The 16,196-nt window shown below is 45.1% G+C and overlaps 1 protein-coding gene across 4 annotated transcripts in view; it reads left to right on the forward strand.

The window, feature by feature from the left end:
• Positions 1 to 16,196, forward strand: part of LOC124721441 — a 253,092-nt gene that overhangs the window by 90,539 nt on the left and 146,357 nt on the right. The window lies entirely within an intron of this gene.

Below are 16,196 nucleotides of genomic sequence, written 5' to 3' on the forward strand. Positions count from 1 at the left end.
TTGAAACGTCGAGAGGTTCGCCGATTCCTCCAACAGGCTCCGTTGAACCCAAATATATGTCCTCTCTCAAATGCTGATATCGTCATATGTTGTTCGCGCGCTCGTCTGTGAGGCATAATTACTGTGCAATTGAGTTCACGGAATGAAATTCTGTTTACTATCCTTGCCAGTTGCGCGGTGAAATTACGCTGCGGCGTGTCACGCGTCGGCCGCCAAAGTTTACTATTTTGTATTTTCCATCGATACCTGTCTGAATATGAATGTCTATTTGTGACCACTTTGCATAGCTCCTTCGTGGTGCGTCGTGTGTATCTACCACTCTAAAGGTCATGGAATTTTTCAGCTGTAGCCTGTAGTGTTACAGTTACCAAGTCGGTCGTAGGAACTCACGAAAATTAGCATTCGGTGGCATCTATCGAGAATCGAGTCCTTGATGTCTCCAATAAGATTTAAGCAGCTTCAGTTCTGCTAAGCCTTATTTCTTACGCACTAGTGATATAAAAGTAATTGGAAGAAAGTTTCACTGAGTATGGTAGTGGGTGATAAAGATGTACACCTCAGTTTCAGCTTCTTTTTTGTTTGTCAGGCGCTTGATCTCGACGAGAAAATCAGTAAAAGTACCACGAAATTTCAGATAGGTTTTTTTCAGAAATATTGCTATTACGTAACATAAAACTACGAATACTGGAAAACAGTAAATGAGAAATGGGTTTCCTGTATGAAAGAGGTAAGACCTTTGGTCACCTTTTATCTGGTTTGGCTGATTTCCTCACACAGTGGGATTGCGTCGTAAGGGGAACAACGTCAGGAATCTAGGTTTTTTATGTGATACTAGCTATCAGGGCTTAACGCCTTGTAATACACTCCTGGAAATGGAAAAAAGAACACATTGACACCGGTGTGTCAGACCCACCATACTTGCTCCGGACACTGCGAGAGGGCTGTACAAGCAATTATCACACGCACGGCACAGCGGACACACCAGGAACCGCGGTGTTGGCCGTCGAATGGCGCTAGCTGCGCAGCATTTGTGCACCGCCGCCGTCAGTGTCAGCCAGTTTGCCGTGGCATGCGGAGCTCCATCGCAGTCTTTAACACTGGTAGCATGCCGCGACAGCGTGGACGTGAACCGTATGTGCAGTTGACGGACTTTGAGCGAGGGCGTATAGTGGGCATGCGGGAGGCCGGGTGGACGTACCGCCGAATTGCTCAACACGTGGGGCGTGAGGTCTCCACAGTACATCGATGTTGTCGCCAGTGGTCGGCGGAAGGTGCACGTGCCCGTCGACCTGGGACCGGACCGCAGCGACGCACGGATGCACGCCAAGACCGTAGGATCCTACGCAGTGCCGTAGGGGACCGCACCGCCACTTCCCAGCAAATTAGGGACACTGTTGCTCCTGGGGTATCGGCGAGGACCATTCGCAACCGTCTCCATGAAGCTGGGCTACGGTCCCGCACACCGTTAGGCCGTCTTCCGCTCACGCCCCAACTTCGTGCAGCCCGCCTCCAGTGGTGTCGCGACAGGCGTGAATGGAGGGACGAATGGAGACGTGTCGTCTTCAGCGATGAGAGTCGCTTCTGCCTTGGTGCCAATGATGGTCGTATGCGTGTTTGGCGCCGTGCAGGTGAGCGCCACAATCAGGACTGCATACGACCGAGGCACACAGGGCCAACACCCGGCATCATGGTGTGGGGAGCGATCTCCTACACTGGCCGTACACCACTGGTGATCGTCGAGGGGACACTGAATAGTGCACGGTACATCCAAATCGTCATCGAACCATCGTTCTACCATTCCTAGACCTGCAAAGGAACTTGCTGTTCCAACAGGACAATGCACGTCCGCATGTATCCCGTGCCACCCAACGTGCTCTAGAAGGTGTAAGTCAACTACCCTGGCCAGCAAGATCTCCGGATCTGTCCCCCATTGAGCATGTTTGGGACTGGATGAAGCGTCGTCTCACGCGGTCTGCACGTCCAGCACGAACGCTGGTCCAACTGAGGCGCCAGGTGGAAATGGCATGGCAAGCCGTTCCACAGGACTACATCCAGCATCTCTACGATCGTCTCCATGGGAGAATAGCAGCTTGCATTGCTGCGAAAGGTGGATATACACTGTACTAGTGCCGACATTGTGCATGCTCTGTTGCCTGTGTCTATGTGCCTGTGGTTCTGTCAGTGTGATCATGTGATGTATCTGACCACAGGAATGTGTCAATAAAGTTTCCCCTTCCTGGGACAATGAATTCACGGTGTTCTTATTTCAATTTCCAGGAGTGTAGATGCCTAGTTAAATGCTGAAGGATGAAGTCTGCTATGAACTTGTTGAAAGACACACCTTGGAGTCCGCAAGGAGTTAATAAGAATAACTAGGAAACTTAAATCAACGTTTATGGACTGTGATCAAACCAGCGTGTCCAGTACAGTACAGGTATAAGTAAAGTGATGTACCTCTTTAGATCTCCAAACTATAGAGAATGAAAAATATTCCGTTTCTTCAACGGCAGTGTAAATGACAACTACTACTGCTGCCACCAACACCAGTAGTTCTCAATGTCGCCAAGTTTCCATTCACCACATGTTTCTAGAAGAATTCTCATGAGTGTCCGCTAACTAAGCAATCGCTTCTGCTGCTATATACTTTCTCCAACTTTGTCTCAATTTTCGCCATTGCTGGGGGCACCAGCTGCCACTCTCTGGGCGATTACAGGCAGAGAGCCAATGGCGAGCTACGAATGCTGCCGAGAAATCTCCACTATGTCCCAGTGTACCATTAATTCCCATCTGTAAGCAAATCGCCTGTTACAAGAAATGAAACTGGAGCTGCTCCGAAGTATGACGTTTCTACGGAGCCCAAGTGTTACAGCCCACCGCGCATTCCTAAAATATTTTCAGAGTCTACATCTATTATATCACATTTCGATCATATCATTGTTTATTTCACTCCACCGATGCACTTACTTGAGGTAGCGTGTTCTATTGCTTACCGAAAAGAACCTCCGAAAAAAGGAATATCCACTAGTGAACCCTGGATAGCACATAAAGATAAAGTTTCTGAGGGATCCACACTTCTGATAACGTTTCTGTTTCTGTGCAAGCTAAGTGACAGTCTTACTTTAAGAAATACAGCAACCACCTACTTCATGTATTTTTATTTATACTAGTAGGGATTTCAAGCTTTCGTCCATCTTTAATTGGCGTAATACGTATTTCAATCTTCAATTAGCACATCGTAAAAAACATGGACTGCAATTTGGGCGTTGCAACTGCCCTGTGAAAAATAATTTCGCTCAACTACTACTTGTCGCCCGTTGTATATGTAAGTGTGCATTGTATATTTATAGTGTATACTGTAACTATTCAACTCCCGAAGTGTAGTAGCTAAACAAAACTTATTTTGCAAATGGCAGCTGCAGCATCCAAATTGCAGTACACGTTAACAGTCGCGGAGCTCCACAACCAGCAAAATGGATAAATTAATGTATGGAAGAGTATTTGGAAATATGAAGCTTGCGATCTTATATGTGACGTATGCTCTGCAACTGGTAGATATGTGTCTGTGCGTGGTGAAATATGATTGTTCTTTTCACACAAACTATATTACATTCGTTTGCGAAGATCGGTTGTGAAGCACATTTTTTTACTTAAATTCATGGTGGATCAATACGGTTATTTTAAACCGCGAAGTAACAATCTTTAGGCGTGGTGAGATGTTCCTTTGCCCTAGTCCTGTCATAAGCTCGCGAAAGGCTAGTGATTCCGTTTCCTCAGACACGACTGGCTACGAACAGGTGCCATTTCAGAATTCCTCACACAATGACTTCACTTTCGTATGAAGCGATCCACTTGTTGGCATAGTTCCATTAGGATTTTCAAGCTTCTGAAACGTATAGAAGAGCAGGGAGATAAACAGGTTTACACACAGATGGCTATAAAATACACCAGAAAGGAAGACATATCAGTTCACTTTAACAACCGCAGCAGCTGCTGCTCCTCTGTGGCTGCTGCCTTCAACGACTAACTAATACTTCTAATATCTTAGTGCCACCCATGCACGAGAGTTTATTTAATTATTTGAGGTCCTCAACACTATAGCAAAAAGGAACACTTTATAGACTAAATAAGCAACTTGAAAAATAATTATTTCAGTTGCTTTAGTTTGAGTCCAAACCTTTCGTATACATTGAAGCGCCAAAGAAACTGGTATAGGCATGCGTATTCAAATACAGAGAGCTGTAAACAGGCACAATACGGTGCTGCGGTAGGCAGAGCCTATGTAAGAACCAAGTGTCTGGCACAGTTGTTAGATCGATTGCTACTGCTACAGTGGCAGGCTATCAAGATTCAAGTGGTTTGAACTTGGTGTTATAGTCGGCACAGCATCTCCGAGGTAGCAATGAAGTGGGAATTTTCCCGTACGACCATTTCACGAGTGTACCGTGAATATCAGGAATCCGATAAAACATCAGATCTCCGGCATCGTTGCAGCCGGAAAAAGATCGTGGAAGAACGGGACCGACGACGGCTGAAGAGATTCGTTCAACGCGATGGAAGTGCAACCCTTCCGTAAATTGCTGCAAATTTCACTGCTCGGCTATCAACAAGTGTCAGTGTGCGAACAATTCAAAGAAACATGATCGATATGGGCTTTCGGAGCTGAAGGCCCATTCGTGTACCCTTGATGGTTGCACGACACAAAGCTTTACGTCTCGCCTGGGCCCGCCAACACCGACATTGGACTGTTGATGACTGGAAACATGCTACCTGGTCGGACTAGTCTCGTTTCAAATTGCATCGAGCGAATGGACGTGTACGGGTATGGAATTCATGCCCCCTGCATGTCACCAGGTGGCTGACCAAGCTGGTGAAGGCTCTTTAATGGTGTGGGGCATGTGCAGTTGGAGTTATATGGGACCGATGATACGTCTAGATACAACTCCGTGACACGTACGTAAGCATCCTGTCTGATCATCTGCATCCATTCGTATCCATTCTGCATTGCGACGGACTGAACCAATTCCAGCAAGACAATGCGACACCCCTCACGTCCAGAATTACTACAGAGTGGCTCCAGGAACACTCTTCTGAGTTTAAACACTTCCGCTGGCGACCAAACTCCCCAGACATGAACATTATTGAGCCTACCTGGGATACATTGCAACGTACTGTTCGGAAGAGATCTCCAATCCCTCGTACTCTTACGGATTTATGGACAGCTCTGCATGATTCATGGTCAGTCCCCTCCAGCGCTACTTCAGACGTTACTCGAGTCCATGCCACGCCGTGTTGTGGCACTTCTGCGTGCTTACGGGGACCCTACACGATGCTAGGCATATGTACTAGTCTCTTTGGCTCTTCAGTTTAGTTCGTAGTTAGCTTCAAAGTGGTATTGTTTGTAGGTGATACACGTATCATTCTTACAGATTTATGTCAGAAAATGAATAATATAGGAAACTTTATCTTGGAAGAAGCAACAGCTGGACCCTAACTGCAACAAAACGCAATAGCCTACGTCCAATTTCTTGGAACCAATTCTGTTCCCATTGACATTAGAGTTCGTTACAAAACAGACACGATTAGGGAAAGAGAAGAGACAATATTTCTGAGAATTAAGAGAGATGGTAATCTCTCGTAGCAACCAGACATTCGCTATCTCTTTTAGAAGCTGAATTTAGTTAGCTGTGCGACTATTCGGGTAATTTAGCTCAGTTAGAAGTGATATCAGGTAATCGGATAAAATAATAGTCACCCACGGAAAAGAGCACACTGGTCGCTTCGAAGAGCTGGAGATGGTCTAGAACTGTCAGCAGACGGCCATGTTACCTTCTATCGCTGACGTAAGTCGAAACAGTCTGTTGTACGAATCAGTGCAGTAAGAAGGATCAAAGAGGAGACTTGACAGACATGCAGAAAGAAGATATCGTGTATGCACCCATGGCCATACCACGAATGAAGTTGCCGAATTTGTTGGTCTGCAAACTCTGACTGTCCGACGTATCTGCAAGGAATGGTGTACCGGTCGCAAACATGTAACATGGTGTAAGGACAGTGGCCATTGAAAGATACTAAACGAGAGGTACCGGAGACGATTCTCATGCCGTGTCAATGAGAATTGATTTCAAATCACACAGAAACTGCTGCTTTCAGTGAATCCAGGTCCATTTCAGCCACCTTCCGAGAGAACATTGCGGAGGGAGTTGCGTGCAAGGGTCATTAGGAGTCGGGTAATTTGCAAAAGGCCAGTTTTCACAGCGGCGCATAATGCAGCATGTCTTCAATAGGCTAAACGACGCAGAAACTGACTGAAGGCGTGTGATATGGTCCATCGAATGCATCAACAGCCCAATGGGGCGTTTAATCCGCAGTGTGTGGAGCGTGTAGTTCAAGTCAGACGTGGTTCTGTGATGTTTCGGTAGTATTTTTCGTACCACAACTTGGGCCCACTCAATCACATTACCGCGAACGTGAACCAAGTTGTTTGTTTCAGTAGTCTCGGTGACAAAGTGCTGCCCTTTCTTCTCCATCTTCATCACGAGTATGCTATGGACACCGTCTTCCAAGATTACATCAGCCATGTTCACAGGACTGCACACATCCGTTTCTGGTTTGACGATCATTCGGACATTCTATAGCATTTCAACTGTGCCGCTAAATCATCCGATCTTAACCCGAAAGACAATATGTGGGACTATTTAGAACAGCGGTCGAAATGTAGCAATCAACGTCCCTGCAATTTGGTAGCTCTGTGGGCTCTAATCATCACTGGGGGGCCTCAGATGGATATGACATACCTGGAGAGAGTTGTTGACTCTTTTTCTCGCCTAAGTGAGGTCATTATCGGAGTTGCAGAAGTGCTGTTACTCGTTATTAAGCATACTGTCCCCTCGAGGTGATGAGTATTTTTGCCTGGTGTAGTTATTTAGCTCAGAAGTGTCTCACTTGAATTTTACACGGTTTTAATTCACGAAGCCATATTGTCCTCTATTTAATCAGCCAGAACCTGTTACACTGTCATCTCCACATATCTGAAATTGGAAGGTCCAGTTTCCGATTCCGCTGCGGCACAGAATTTTAATCAGTTTAAAGTTTCGTTGCACCCCAGTGCGGGTCAAGCAGGATCAAACGTTCCTCAGCGAAGCAGTGAAGAATTCTGGGGCGAGAATGCGTCCCTGCCTCATGCTGTAACTGATCTTAACATCATCGGACAAAATGCCATTAACACAATCGTCCTTTTGGGGACTTTAGTACAAATACCAGGTGGTTATAATTAAAGTGCAGCTACTCACCGAGGTCCACTACGAGTTGTAATCATCGTATGGCAACGGAACTTGGTGTATATTCTAATGCGTTAATGCTGAACCGATTTAAACTGAAAAAAAATAGTTCCAATTTTGGCCACCAGCTGCCAATCTAGCACTGTACACCATTTCGTCGACGTCCCCGGTGCTCATATTGAACAAACTGTGTAAGCAGTGGTTGATAATAGCATCAACATTATGCATTCCCCACTTGTTTGCCCTTTTTTGCTACGTCCAGTTCCTGACCCAGTAGACATGGAAACATTTCTAGAAGTCTTTATTGCATTCGCAGCGCCAGATTTGCACCTCGTAGCCAAAATTGGAACTATTTCTTTCGCCAGCGAAAATCGGTTCCACATTAACGTATTAGAATATCTACCAAGTTACCGAGCGGGGTGGCGCAGTGGTTAGACACTGGACTCGCATTCGGGAGGACGACGGTTCAATCCCGCGTCCAGCCATCCTGATTTAGGTTTTCCGTGATTTCCCTAAATCACTCCAGGCAAATGCCGGGATGATTCCTCTGAAAGGGCACGGCCGACTTCCTTCCCAATCCTTCCCTAATCCGATGAGACCGATGACCACGCTGTCTGGTCTCCTACCCCAAAACCAACCAACCAACCAACCATCTACCAAGTTTCGCTGCCATATGGTAATTTCAGCCTACACCCACTGTGAGTAGCTGCGCCTTAATTATGACCACCCGATATGAGGTGTTGTCGTAAACTTTTCGTTAACACCTCGAAAATGTAAAGTCGCGAAATTATTTGTTTGTTTGTTTGTTTGTTTCCAAGTACACGACTGCAGTCCTGGAACAGACTGAAACCCCGAAGCACAGTAGTACCGCAGCCCCCCGCCGGCGGAGCCAAAGGAAATGGCGCAGCCCACCTTCTCTTTGTCAGTGGGCTGTGCCATTTTGTTTTGGCTACTCTGGCGGTGTGCTCCAGTACTGTGCCGTGGGGATTTCAGTGTGTGCCAGGAGATGTACTGGTAAACAAGTAAAACATTAGTTACGTAACTTTACTTTTCCGAGCTGATAATTAAAACTAGATGGCTACTCATCTTACAGTAACACAGCCAAGCTTTTGTAATGCAAACCAAAGGTCATCGCACCGGCACTTAATCGGAACGCCTTCTCGTGGTCAAAATGGTTCAAATGGCTCTGAGCACTATGGGACTCAACTGCTGAGGTCATTAGTCCCCTAGAACTTAGAACTAGTTAAACCTAACTAACCTAAGGACATCACAAACATCCATGCCCGAGGCAGGATTCGAACCTGCGACCGTAGCGGTCTTGCGGTTCCAGACTGCAGCGCCTTTAACCGCACGGCCACTTCGGCCGGCTTTCTCGTGGTCGTCATATAAATCTAAACTATTTTGTAATTCAGCACTCGTCTTTTGTTATTGGCCCTCGTAGAACACGACATAAGAGAAGTCTCCGAAACGCTCTCGGAGGAACTGGCGAAACGCGGATGAAGGTAAGGCAACGAGCGGCAGTGTGCAAGTTGTGAGCACGCGGGAGGTGCGTGGCAGGCGTGTTTACCTGCTTGCTATTGGGATCAAGGACGGCGCAGAGGTGAGCAGCGCCGGCGCGCGCACGTCGCCAGCATCCGCGTCCAGATAGCGCCGGTCGCCGCGTGTGATAGCGCGGCCTCGCGCCGCCGCGCCTGTCCTGCCCGGGCATTGTTTCCGGGGATCGATAGCCGCTCAGAGCTGCAGCCTTAACGTCCTTGCAGCCACGGCCAATGTTACGCCAAGGGAAATGGACTGACGATTGATGGAAAACGCGGAAGATCGCAGCCTGGTTTCGAGCGAAGAATCAGAACACTGCACTGCTCACTTCTTTCCCACCAGCATGCACGTGTCACTAATGTTGGTACGAATGCACTAGCTATCTTATGAAGAATCTGGGTCACCCACTGTAAGATAATGAGGTTTTTAAACAGACACACTTTCGCCAGTCGGAATACTCTAGACGCTACGCAGTTGCATACTTTCTGCTTCTACGAGCAGCTATGTTATCAGGGCGTGGGCCTCTTTTCAGCGAAGCGGCGGTACAAGATCGCACGAAAACGATTTTTTTTTGTCAAATAACCTGTTTCTGTGGCGCATTGTCATTCACCTAGATTGAAGTGTGTTGCTACTTCGATGCACTCATGTTGGGACTGCCAGGGGTTAACCTCATAAAAGACGTATGCGTGTTGTAAATTATATTGCACTGTGGTGACAAAAGTCGTGGAATAGTGATATGCACACATACAGATGGCAGCAGTAACGTGCACCCAAGATATAAAAGGGCAACGCGTTATCGGAGCTGTCATTTGTACTCAGGTGGTTCTCGTGAAAAGGTAGCTGAGGTGATTATGGCCGCACAACGGGAATTAACATCCTTCGAACGCGGAATGGAGGTTGGAGCTAGACGCGTGAGCCATTCCATTTCGGAAATAGTTAGGGAAGTCAATATTCCGAGATCCACCGTGAAGAGAGTGCTGAGAATACCACATTTCAGGCATTACCTGTCACCACGGACAACGTGGTAGCCGACGGACTTTACTTAACGACTGAGAACTGCGGCGTTTGCGTAGAGTCGTCAGTGCTAACAGACGAGCAACACTGCCCGAAATAACCGCAGGAATCCATGCGGGACGTACGACGAACGTATCCGTTAAGACGGTGTGGCGAGATGTGGGGTTAGTGGGCTATGGCAACAGACGACCGACGCGAGTGCCTTTGCCAACAGCACGACGTCACCTGCAGCGCTTCTCCTGGGCTCGTGAGCGTATTGGTTTGACACTAGACGACTGGAAAACCGTGGCCTGGTCAGATTAATCCCGATTTCAGTTGTTAAGAGCTGATGATAGAGTTCTACATCTACATCCATACTCCGCAAGCCACCTGACGGTGTGTGGCGGAGGGTACTTTGAGTACCTCTATCGGTCCTCCCTTCTATTCCAGTCTCGTATTGTTCGTGGAAAGAAAGACAGTCGGCATGCCTCTGTGTGGGCTCTAATCTCTCTGATTTTATCCTCATGGTCTCTTCGCGAGATATACGTAGGAGGGAGCAATATACTGCTTGACTCTTCGGTGAAGGTATGTTCTCGAAACTTGAACAAAAGCCCGTACCGAGCTACTGAGCGTCTCTCTTGCAGAGTCTTCCACTGGAGTTTATCTATCATCTCTGTAACGGTTTCGTGATTACTAAATGATCCTGTAACGAAGCGCGCTGCTCTCAGTTGGATCTACTCTCTCTCTCTCTCTCTCTCTCTCTCTCTCTCTCTCTCTCTCTCTCTTCTATCAACCCTATCTGGTACGGAACCCACACTGGTGAGCAGTATTCAAGCAGTGGGCGAACAAGTGTACTATAACCTACTTCCTTTGTTTTCGGATTGCATTTCCTTAGGAATCTTCCAATGAAACTCAGTCTGACATCTGCTTTACCGACGATCAACTTTATATGATCATTCCATTTTAAATCACTCCTAATGACTACTCCCAGATATTTTATGGAATTAACTGCTTCCAGTTGCTGACCTGCTATATTGTAGCTAAATGATAAAGGATCTTTCTTTCTATGTATTCGCAGCACATTACACTTGTTCGAGTGCGGTGCAGATCCCACGAAGCCATGGACCGAAGTTGTCCACAAGGCACTCTGCAAGCTGTTGGTGGGCTGTATTTATATGAAATGAACTGGGTCCTCTAGTCCAATTGACCCGATCATTGACTAGAAACGGTTATTTTCGGCTACTTGGAGATCATTTGAAGCCATTCATGGACTTCATTTTTATGGATGACAATGCGCCATATGACAGGGCCACAGTTGTTTGCGATTGGTTTGAAGAAGATTCTGGACAATTTGAGCGAATGATTTGGCCACTCAGATCACCCGACATGAATCCCATCGAACAATTATGGGTCATAATCGAGATGTCAGTTCGTGCACAAATTCTGCACCGGCGAGACTTTCGCAATTATGGACGGCTATAGAAACAGCCTGGCGCATTACTTTTGCAGGGGACTCCCAACGACTTGTTGAGTCCATGCCACGTCGAGTTGCCGCACTATGTCGGGCAAAAGGAGGTGCGACACTATATTGGGAGGTATCTCACGACTTTCGTCACTTCAGTGTATTACTAACAAGGGAACCTCCCCATCGCACCCCTCTCAGATTTAGTTATAAGTTGGCACAGTGGATAGGCCTTGATAAACTGAACACAGATCAATTGAGAAAACAGGAAGAAGTTGTGTGAAACTGTGAAAAAATAAGCAAAATATACAAACTGAGTAGTCCATGGGTCACATAGGCAACATCCGCATCGCAAAACCGTGCGATTAGTAGACGAAAGGACGTGCCTCTCCAATGGGAACCGAAAACATTTGATCGCAAGGTCATAGGTCAACCGATTCCTCCACAGGAAAACACATTTGATCTATTCTATACGACACTGGTGACGGCATGTGCACCACATGACAGGAATATGTTGTCGACCCACCTAACTTGTACACTTGGCGATTATTCTACCTTGCCCGATTTAGGTTTTCTTGTGGATGTGATAATCACTCCCAAAAAAGTGATGAAAACATAAGAGTTTGTCACATAAACTGAAAATAAAAAATAAAAATTTCCACTCAATGGAAGATTTGAACCAAGGACCTTTCGTTCCGCAGCTGTTCACGTTACCACGAGACCATTGCGCTTCTGCGATACTATTGTCCTTGATGTTGCATATGTTCCCATGAACTACTCAGTTTGTATATTTTGCTTATTTTTTCACAGTTCCACACAACTTCTTCCTGTTTTCTCAATTGATCTGTGTTCAGTTTTTCAAGGCCTATCCACTGTGCCAACTTATAACTAAATCTGAGGGGGGTGCGATGGGGAGGTTCCCTTGTAAGAAACATTACATACGTTTATGGCGTGCCGAAGATGCGGTCTTGTGGTCCCAACGGAAATGCTATATTTTCAGGCGTCACTACGAAACAACACATAGACAGAAACGTATTTTCGTAAGTCCAAATATATTGTCAGCCCCTAACAACCTGGAGATAGCCAGCACCGCAAACAAGCACCGTCCTGCTGGTCTAGAACGGCCATGTGGGGAACCACCTGAATACATAAGCGTCTCGCACTATAGTAATGAGTCAGCTAACGTTACATTGAGTTAGGTTAGAGATACCAGTAGCCACTACACTTCGAGTAATCATTCATCAAGTAATATAAATTTAGCTTAAAAAAATAAGTGTGTCGACACCGAAACTTGATTATACTCATTACACCGACGTATCAGTGAACTCATACCCTTTGGAATAGAATAATTTCTACTGTACTATAATCTCTGTAGTCTATAAATAACTTCAATAACTTTCATGCGCTGTGGTGAGAGTACGTTTCACTGTTTCATATGATAATGTTCCTTTCCAGTCCATTTGGACATGGGGCGTGAGAAAAACGACTCCTTATTTGCCTCTGTGCAAACTGTTATTAGTCTGGATGTGGGCTGTAGGGGAGCTGAAGTAAGTTTATAAATTCTAAACTGAAAACTCGTTCTTGGAATTATCTTTGCAAATCGATATACTATATGATGCTTCCTTCTTTGGTTAATTTCCAGCTCACTTGTTTCAACGTTTATCATACGGTTTTCCGAAAGGCGAACAATCTCGCAACCATCCGTGCCGCTATGCTCTTTTTAGTGTATTGGCTATATTTCCTGACATTAAACCTTAATCTTCCTCTGATGCCTTACATTTCCTGTTAGTTCCATCGTTGTAGGTTCCACACATTCGAGAAAAACTCCATTAACGGCTGCAGAAGCCTTTTATCAGAAATTTCATTCTTATGGGCAATGCAGTTTCCTAAGTATACTTCTGATGAGTCGAAGCCCAACATCATCTCTACCCACGGGAGAAGTTACGCGATCTTTCCATACCTTACCTACACTTTTTTACTTCCTACAATCTGTGTGCGATACGGCTAATTCGGTCAAACGCCGTCAATATCAAGACAATCATTTGCTTTCTGGTGTCAGTTGTGACATGTACAACATTCATGATATGTTCCACACAAATAAATTTAAAAGTGAAATATTTTAAATGATCATTTATCAAGTTTCGCTTTTCCTATCTACCTCTCACCATACGCGCTGTTGACATATTCCCTAGGGAGCCAGGAGAAAGTGTCGTTTGTTTGTTTACATTGGTAACCACGAACCAATTCCGAATATTCTGGCTGTGCCTCACAACCTTCTCCACATTCTTCAAACAGGGGTGCATCACATCAAAAAGATGAGTGCAATACAACAAATCAGTTGACCATAAATTATCCTTTCAACATTACTGAAGCGTGAAGGACTGCTGAATAATAAGAAAATTCAGAAATTTTAGAATGTTATGAATTATTGTGAATGCCTCCTCGCTTCCGCTCCTCATAAGATTCCCCATTCTCAATCGAAGGTTCCTCGATAACGTTTTCTAAATATTTCCTTATGTTTCAGGTTGTGAGTTCTGTCATGTGAAAAGTGCACCAAAGCACATTTCATGTTCATCTAGCTGGATATTAGAAGTTTCTTAATGTTTCAAGCTTTTCTCCAATATGAAAGTCTGTAGAATTATGTGTTTTCACGTTAATTCATATCATCATTTTTTCTAAGGATATTTCAGCATCTTCCTTAGCTATGTTCGTGAGGGGTATCGAAAACAGATTTCAGTTATTTGCTGTTTGTATGTGTGGCTGCAAATTCGGAAATTTTTATATTGAAAGTGTCCTGATGCCAATCTTGTGAGATGTTAACATATTCGTGGGTGCTTGCTTTGATGTCAGTGCTGACGACGTTAGATTCTGACGTGTGGAGTTTCGAAGAAGTACCACGCTACAGATGTATTATTACATACCTAGTCCCTGGAAGATTATTTATGATGTAATAATCGTATATTGCTAACTGAGTTACATCCTTGAATGAGAATGGAAATGTCAAATGAGCGATGAGGTGGGCAGCACTCCGCAAGTTAATGGTTCAAATGGCTCTGAACACTATGGGACTTAACATCTATGGTCATCAGTCCCCTAGAACTTAGAACTACTTAAACCTAACTAACCTAAGGACATCACACAACACCCAGCCATCACGAGGCAGAACTTCGCAAGTTATTTCACATTGACCTTCGTTTCGATACAGCTATGCTCCACAAGCCACCTGACGATGAGTGGCAGGAGGTGCTTTCTGTAGCACTATCACTCCCCCTCCCTTTTCTCTCGTCTCCCCTCTCTCTTGTTCCATTCACAAATGTTCCGCGGGAAGAACTATTGTTGGTAAGCCTCCGTCTCACCTCGAATCTCTCTCATTTTACCTTAACGATTTTCTCGCGAGATACGTAGAAGGAAGTATACATTGACTGATTCCTCTAGGATCGCACACGCTCGGAACTTTAACAGTAAACCAAACTGTGATGCAGAATGCCTCTCTTGCAGCGTGTACCACTGGAGTCTGCTGATTATCTTCGTGACGCTTTCGCACTTACGAAATTAACCTGTAATGAAACACGCTGTTCTTCTTTGGATATTTTCTATTTCCTCGATTAATACTATCTGTACAGATCTCACACTGACGAGCGATATTAAAATGTTAGTTTAACGAGGATTTTGTAAGCTGCCTGCCTTTTGGGTGGACTAAACTTCCTGAGGATTGTTCCAGTCAGTCTCTGTCTGGCATCTTCCTTAACTGCGAATAGTTTTGTGTGTTCGATCCACTTTAAATCGCTGCATACGCATACTGCTGATATTTTATGGACGCCTCTGCTTCCAGTGACGGTTCTGTAATCGTGTAATCATTCATTAATGGGTCTTTCTTCCTATTTACTATAAATACATTCCATTGGATTATGTTGAGGTTCAACTGTTAATCTCTGAATCAAGTATCGATCCTTTGCAAGTCTTCCTGCATTTCGCTAAAATTTTGTCGTGTTGCGACTTCTCTGTATACAACATAATCATCTGCGAAAATCATCAGGGGACTTCTGACCTTATCCAGTAGGTCATTTATATTTACTGTGACCAAACGGCGCAGTGGTTGGCACTCTGGACTCGCATTCGGGAGGACGACGGTTCAAACCCGCGTCCGGCCATTCTGATTTAGGTTTCCCGTATTTTCATAAATCGCTTCAGGCAAATTTCAGGACGGTTCCTTTGAAAGGGCACGGCCGACTTCCTTTCCCGTCCTTCCCTAATCCTCTGGGATCGATGACATCGCCGTTTGGTCCCCTCTCCCCAATCAATTAATCAAATCTATGTATTGTGAAAAGTAACGGCCCTATAATACTCCCATGAAGATTTATCCTTTGGAGCATGACATGCTGCATTCTGTTTGCTAGAAACTCTTTCGTCCAGTCACGCAGTTGGTCTGATATTCCGTAGTTCGTATTTTGTTCATTAGGCGGCAGTGCGGAACTGTGTCGAACGCCTTCCAGAAGTTACGGAACACGGCATTAATCTGGACACCAGTATCTAATGCTTTCTGGGTCTCGTGGGCGAACGGAGAGAGTTGGGTTTAACACGATCGTTGTTTTCGGACAACATAGTTTGGTACAATATTTCAAATTTTTAAGTAGATAATTTAACCTGTTATTGAGTTATGGTTGCAATGTACATCAGATGGCCTTGATATCCACATGACATCGATGTCTCAGTTGCTGTCACACTACTGTATAAATTTGCTCTTTTGATGTAGTTGGAGCTTTAGTAGATGTTAAATTTTTGAGTTTATGTGATCGCTCTAAGCTTGTTGACACCAGTGCCTACCAATTTAAATTGTATATTACAGCACTGAGGATGGTCACTAAGTGACCGAAAATCGATTTTGCGGTTAATAAAACAACAAAAAAATACGACCAATGCTGTCTCTC

The sequence above is a fragment of the Schistocerca piceifrons genome, chromosome X (genome assembly GCF_021461385.2).
Source record: "Schistocerca piceifrons isolate TAMUIC-IGC-003096 chromosome X, iqSchPice1.1, whole genome shotgun sequence".
In the NCBI taxonomy this organism is placed as follows: Eukaryota; Metazoa; Arthropoda; class Insecta; order Orthoptera; family Acrididae; genus Schistocerca; species Schistocerca piceifrons.